Raw genomic sequence first — 7593 nt, forward strand, 5'->3', positions numbered from 1 at the left:
GGGGGGGGGGGGAGGGGTGAACCGTGCTGTGTGGGGGGGGGGGGGGGGAAGAGGGGTGAACCGTGCTGGGGGGGAGGGGTGAACCGTGCTGGGGGGGGGGGAGGGGTGAACCGTGCTGTGTGGGGGGGGGGGGAGGGGTGAACCGTGCTGTGTGGGGGGGGGGGGGGGGGAAGAGGGGTGAACCGTGCTGGGGGGGAGGGGTGAACCGTGCTGGGGGGGGGGAGGGGTGAACCGTGCTGGGGGGGGGGGGAGGGGTGAACCGTGCTGTGTGGGGGGGGGGGGGGGGGGAACCGTGCTGGGGGGGGGGGGTGAACCGTGCTGGGGGGGGGGGAGGGGTGAACCGTGCTGTGTGGGGGGGGGGAGGGGTGAACCGTGCTGTGTGGGGGGGGGGAGGGGTGAACCGTGCTGTGTGGGGGAGGGGGGTGAACCGTGCTGTGTGGGGGGGGGGGGGGGGGGGTGAACCGTGCTGTGTGGGGGGGGGGGGGGAGGGGTGAACCGTGCTGTGTGGGGGGGGGGGGGGGAGAGGGCTGAACCGTGCTGTGTGGGGGGGGGGGGGGGGAAGAGGGCTGAACCGTGCTGTGTGGGGGGGGGGGAGAGGGGTGAACCGTGCTGGGGGGGGGGGAGAGGGGTGAACCGTGCTGGGGGGGGGGGAGAGGGGTGAACCGTGCTGTGTGGGGGGGGGGGGAGAGGGGTGAACCGTGCTGTGTGGGGGGGGGGGGGAGAGGGGTGAACCGTGCTGTGTGGGGGGGGGGGGAGAGGGGTGAACCGTGCTGTGTGGGGGGGGGAGAGGGGTGAACCGTGCTGTGTGGGGGGGGGGGGGGAGAGGGGTGAACCGTGCTGTGTGGGGGGGGGGGGAGAGGGGTGAACCGTGCTGTGTGGGGGGGGGGAGAGGGGTGAACCGTGCTGTGTGGGGGGGGGGGGGGAGGGGTGAACCGTGCTGTGTGGGGGGGGGGGGGAGGGGTGAACCGTGCTGTGTGGGGGGGGGGGGGGGGAGGGGGGAACCGGGCTGTGTGGGGGGGGGGGGGGGGGGGGTGAACCGTGCTGTGTGGGGGGGGGGGGGGGAGGGGTGAACCGTGCTGTGTGGGGGGGGGGGGAGGGGTGAACCGTGCTGTGTGGGGGGGGGGGGAGGGGTGAACCGTGCTGGGGGGGAGGGGTGAACCGTGCTGGGGGGGAGGGGGGAACCGTGCTGGGGGGGGGGGAGGGGTGAACCGTGCTGTGTGGGGGGGGGGAGGGGTGAACCGTGCTGTGTGGGGGAGGGGGGTGAACCGTGCTGTGTGGGGGAGGGGGGTGAACCGTGCTGTGTGGGGGGGGGGGGGGGAGGGGTGAACCGTGCTGTGTGGGGGGGGGGGGGAGGGGTGAACCGTGCTGTGTGGGGGGGGGGGGGAGAGGGCTGAACCGTGCTGTGTGGGGGGGGGGGGGAAGAGGGGTGAACCGTGCTGTGTGGGGGGGGGGGGAGAGGGGTGAACCGTGCTGTGTGGGGGGGGGGGGGGAGAGGGGTGAACCGTGCTGTGTGGGGGGGGGGGGGGAGAGGGGTGAACCGTGCTGTGTGGGGGGGGGGGGGGGAGAGGGGTGAACCGTGCTGTGTGGGGGGGGGGGGGGAGAGGGGTGAACCGTGCTGTGTGGGGGGGGGGGGGGGAGAGGGGTGTGCTGTGTGGGGGGGGGGGGGAGGGAGAGGGGTGAACCGTGCTGTGTGGGGGGGGGGGGGGAGAGGGGTGAACCGTGCTGTGTGGGGGGGGGGGGGAGAGGGGTGAACCGTGCTGTGTGGGGGGGGGGGGGGAGAGGGGTGAACCGTGCTGTGTGGGGGGGGGGGGGGAGAGGGGTGAACCGTGCTGTGTGGGGGGGGGGGGGGAGAGGGGTGAACCGTGCTGTGTGGGGGGGGGGGGAGGGGTGAACCGTGCTGTGTGGGGGGGGGGGAGGGGTGAACCGTGCTGGGGGGGAGGGGTGAACCGTGCTGGGGGGGGGGGGGGGGGAGAACCGTGCTGTGTGGGGGGGGGGGGAGGGGTGAACCGTGCTGTGTGGGGGGGGGGGGGGGGGGGTGAACCGTGCTGTGGGGGGGGGGGGGGTGAACCGTAACCGTGCTGTGGGGGGGGGGGGGGTGTGAACCGTGCTGGGGGGGGAGGGGTGAACCGTGCTGTGTGGGGGGGGGGAGAGGGGTGAACCGTGCTGTGTGGGGGGGGGGGAGGGGTGAACCGTGCTGTGTGGGGGGGGGGGGAGGGGTGAACCGTGCTGTGTGGGGGGGGGGGGGGAGGGGTGAACCGTGCTGTGTGGGGGGGGGGGGGAGGGGTGAACCGTGCTGTGTGGGGGGGGTGAACCGTGCTGTGTGGGGGGGGGGGGAGGGGTGAACCGTGCTGTGTGGGGGGAGGGGTGAACCGTGCTGTGTGGGGGGGGGGGAGGGGTGAACCGTGCTGTGTGGGGGGGGGGGGAGGGGTGAACCGTGCTGTGTGGGGGGGGGGGGGGAGGGGTGAACCGTGCTGTGTGGGGGGGGGGAGGGGTGAACCGTGCTGTGTGGGGGGGAGGGGTGAACCGTGCTGTGTGGGGGGGGGGAGGGGTGAACCGTGCTGTGGGGGGGGGAGGGGTGAACCGTGCTGTGTGGGGGGGGGAGGGGTGAACCGTGCTGTGTGGGGGGGGGAGGGGTGAACCGTGCTGTGTGGGGGGGGGAGGGGTGAACCGTGCTGTGTGGGGGGAGGGGTGAACCGTGCTGTGTGGGGGGAGGGGTGAACCGTGCTGTGTGGGGGGGGAGGGGGAGGGGTGAACCGTGCTGTGTGGGGGGGGGGGGGAGGGGTGAACCGTGCTGTGGGGGGGGAGGGGGAGGGGTGAACCGTGCTGTGTGGGGGGGGGGGGGAGGGGTGAACCGTGCTGTGTGGGGGGGGGGAGGGGTGAACCGTGCTGTGGGGGGGGGGAGGGGTGAACCGTGCTGTGTAGGGGGAGGGGTGAACCGTGCTGTGTGGGGGGGGGGGGGGGGGGTGAACCGTGCTGTGTGGGGGGGGGGGGAGGGGTGAACCGTGCTGTGTGGGGGGGGGGGGGAGGGGTGAACCGTGCTGTGTGGGGGGGGGGGGGGAGGGGTGAACCGTGCTGTGTGGGGGGGGGGGGGGGGGGGGGTGAACCGTGCTGTGTGGGGGGGGGGGGGGGAGGGGTGAACCGTGCTGTGTGGGGGGGGGGGGGGGGAGGGGTGAACCGTGCTGTGTGGGGGGGGGGGGGAGGGGTGAACCGTGCTGTGGGGGGGGGGGGGGGGGTGAACCGTGCTGTGGGGGGGGGGGGGGGGGTGAACCGTGCTGTGGGGGGGGGGAGGGGTGAACCGTGCTGTGTGGGGGGGCGGGGAGGGGTGAACCGTGCTGTGTGGGGGGGGGGGGAGGGGAGGGGTGAACCGTGCTGTGTGGGGGAGGGGTGAACCGTGCTGTGTGGGGGGGGGGGGGGGAGGGGTGAACCGTGCTGTGTGGGGGGGGGGGGGAGGGGTGAACCGTGCTGTGTGGGGGGAGGGGTGAACCGTGCTGCGTGTGTGTGGGGGGGGGGGGTGAACCGTGCTGCGTGTGTGTGTGGGGGGGTTGAACCGTGCTGCGTGTGTGTGGGGGGGGGGTGAACCGTGCTGCGTGTGTGTGGGGGGGGGGGGTGAACCGTGCTGCGTGTGTGTGTGTGTGGGGGGGGGTGAACCGTGCTGCGTGTGTGTGGGGGGGGGTGAACCGTGCTGCGTGTGTGTGGGGGGGGGGGTGAACCGTGCTGCGTGTGGGGGGGGGGTGAACCGTGCTGCGTGTGTGGGGGGGGGTGAACCGTGTTGTGTGTGTGGGGGGTGGGTGAACCGTGTGGTGGGGGGTGAAAGGGGAGTGTGAACGGTGGGGGGGTCAACCGTGGTGGTGGTTGGGGGGTGTAAAGGGGGAGTGTGAACCGTGGTGGTTGGTGGGGGAGTGTGAACCGTGGTGGTTGGTGGGGGAGTGTGAACCGTGGTGGTTGGTGGGGGAGTGTGAACCGTGGTGGTTGGTGGGGGAGTGTGAACCGTGGTGGTTGGTGGGGGAGTGTGAACTGTGGTGGGGGGGTGAACCGTGGTCCTTGGTGGTGGGGGGGGTGAACTGCAGCATTTCTGCAACATGTCTGCACACCCATGGGCTGGATTCACACAGTGCCATCTGATTACGGAGTTTGCTATGCTGGAAATGTGAATCCTGCTAATCAGAGGCTGCTGATGGCAAAGCCACAGCAGTGGCCGATTCTTGCTTTTCTGCTGCCCGAGGTGAAAAATTAAATGGCGCCGCCCCTTCCCACTCTCTGGACGGGAAGGGGAGAGTCTTGTGGCTGGCCCAGTGCCCCATACAGTATAACGGCTCTTTGTGGCCGCCCCCATACAGTATAACGGCTCTTTGTGGCTGCCCCCATACAGTATAACGGCTTTGTGGCTGCCCCCATACAGTATAACGGCTTTGTGGCTGCCCCCATACAGTATAACGGCTTTGTGGCTGCCCCCATACAGTATAACGGCTTTGTGGCTGCCCCCATACAGTATAACGGCTCTTTGTGGCTGCCCCCATACAGTATAACGGCTCTTTGTGGCTGCCCCCATACAGTATAACGGCTTTGTGGCTGCCCCCATACAGTATAACGGCTTTGTGGCTGCCCCCATACAGTATAACGGCTTTGTGGCTGCCCCCATACAGTATAACGGCTCTTTGTGGCTGCCCCCATACAGTATAACGTCTCCTTGTGGCCGCCCCCATACAGTATAACGTCTCCTTGTGGCCGCCCCCATACAGTATAACAGCTCTTTGTGGCTGCCCCCATACAGTATAACGGCTCTTTGTGGCTGCCCCCATACAGGATAACGGCTCTTTGTGGCTGCCCCCATACAGTATAACGGCTCTTTGTGACCGCCCCCATACAGTATAACGGCTCTTTGTGGCCGCCCCCATACAGAATAACGGCTCTTTGTGGCCGCCCCCATACAGTATAACGGCTCTTTGTGGCCGCCCCCATACAGTATAACGGCTTTGTGGCCGCCCCCATACAGTATAACGTCTCCTTGTGGCTGCCCCCATACAGTATAACGTCTCCTTGTGGCTGCCCCCATACAGTATAACGGCTCTTTGTGGCTGCCCCCATACAGTATAACGGCTCTTTGTGGCTGCCCCCATACAGTATAACGGCTCTTTGTGGCTGCCCCCATACAGTATAACGGCTCTTTGTGGCTGCCCCCATACAGTATAACGGCTCCTTGTGGCTGCCCCCCATACAGTATAACGGCTCTTTGTGGCTGCCCCCATACAGTATAACGTCTCCTTGTGGCCGCCCCCATACAGTATAACAGCTCTTTGTGGCTGCCCCCATACAGTATAACGGCTCTTTGTGGCTGCCCCCATACAGTATAACGGCTCTTTGTGGCTGCCCCCATACAGTATAACGGCTCTTTGTGGCTGCCCCCATACAGTATAACGGCTCTTTGTGGCCGCCCCCCATACAGTATAACGGCTCTTTGTGGCCGCCCCCATACAGTATAACGGCTCTTTGTGGCCGCCCCCATACAGTATAACGGCTTTGTGGCCGCCCCCATACAGTATAACGTCTCCTTGTGGCTGCCCCCATACAGTATAACGTCTCCTTGTGGCTGCCCCCATACAGTATAACGGCTCTTTGTGGCTGCCCCCATACAGTATAACGGCTCTTTGTGGCTGCCCCCATACAGTATAACGGCTCTTTGTGGCTGCCCCCATACAGTATAACGGCTCTTTGTGGCTGACCCCATACAGTATAACGGCTCCTTGTGGCTGCCCCCCATACAGTATAACGGCTCTTTGTGGCCGCCCCCATACAGTATAACGGCTCTTTGTGGCCGCCCCCATACAGTGGAACATCTTGTGGCCCCAAATGTTATTATTTTTTTTTATAAATGGGTATTTATTGCAATGAATTTCTTTAAGGGCTTTTCCCATCTCAGATAATGGGGGCATATCGCTAGGATATGCCCACATTATCTAATAGGTGCGGGTCCCACCGCTGGGACCTGCACCTATATCGAGAACGGCGCCTTCCATTAATTTCTATTGGGCCACCGAGAATAGCCGAGAGCTGGCTTGGCTATTTTCATCGGGCCCATACAAATAAAATGGAGCATTGGTTGTGCATGCGCTCCCATTCACATCTGTGCTGAGCAGCGGTTGGTGGTGGACGGACCCCTGGAAATCCACAGCGCTCCCCTCTTCGTTCTCCAGCGATGGGACCCGCACCTATCAGACAATGGGGGCATATCCTAGCGATATGCTCCCATTGTCTGTGATGGGAAAACCCCTTTAATGTCGTTATCGTGTGAATTTTTGATATTGCCCAACCCTAGACCACCATGGTGACTTCTCTCTGCAGAGTTTGACAGACATCTTATTTTCCTACTTTTCCATCATCCTCCCACCTTCTCAACACCCCGTCCTGCCACCTCTAATATTTTCTGCTCTGCTCCCCAATACTATACTGCAGAAACAGTTCCCCTGAATATACTGGTACCACACAGTGCGCAAGTACAAAAATTACCCCCTTAACTTTAAGATCAGACCCCTGCATGTCAGAAAACCCTCCATGTATTAGACCTCAGACCAGACCTCTCAGCCCCAACCTCAAGACCCCCTTATATCAGACCCCCATATCAAAACCTCATTACACCTCTGGGCCCCCATTAGACCTACAGACCCCCATATCAGATTTCAGACTAGACCTCAGACCACACTCCGATTAGCCCTCCCCCAAACCAGACCTCAAGAGCCCATATCAGACCACTGTAAGACTTCTAGACCCCCCGCATATCGGACCTCCAGATATCCCATATCGGACCTCAAGAGGATAGATCATCAGTTTAAACAAAGTGCAGAACCCCTTTTAATACTGACCAACGATTCTGCCCTTTGATCAGTGCTCGTTTGCATTGGCCTTTCACACAGGTGGATGCAAACGATCACTGAATACTGAGCGATCCTGCCTCCTGCATACTTCTCTATACTGTTGGTAGCGTGTCGCCCTGGTTACACCGTACAACCTACTGCCGACACCATAGAGAAGTCTGCAGGGTCCGGATGTTACAGCGTACGGTCAGTGCACACAGTACATGTAGGGCCTCTGACACGGCCCGATTAGTGGTGACCAGCATTCATATGAACACTTGTTGCCCAATAATCCCTCCTTTTAATTGGGCCCTAAGGGTATATTGACACTAACAGGTTATCTGACGGATTTTATAACCAATTATTGTTCAAATGGCCGTTATCACACATCTTCTGTTACACACAGGAATTATTGGTCTAATTAGACAGAGATTGGTGACATAATCTGATGGTGTCAGGGCACTTTTCAGACCATTCCTTATCTACTTGTCCATGATCCACAATGATGGTCTTCAATCTGAGACCGGGCAGAATGCAGTTTCTGGTAATAGACTCTGGTGACGAGGGGTTACTTGATGGCCTCAAAACCACTTGTTTTATTTTTAACAGGCATTCTCTGAAGCGGATGTCAGCGTGACGGGAGAGACGGATGAAGAGCCTGTCTGCGCAGAGGGTTACCAAATGTTATTACATTTTTATATATTTTATGTAATTAAATTCTTTATTTAAAAAAAAAATTGTGTAT

The sequence above is a fragment of the Bufo bufo genome, chromosome 4, assembly GCF_905171765.1.
Source record: "Bufo bufo chromosome 4, aBufBuf1.1, whole genome shotgun sequence".
NCBI lineage: Eukaryota > Metazoa > Chordata > Amphibia > Anura > Bufonidae > Bufo > Bufo bufo.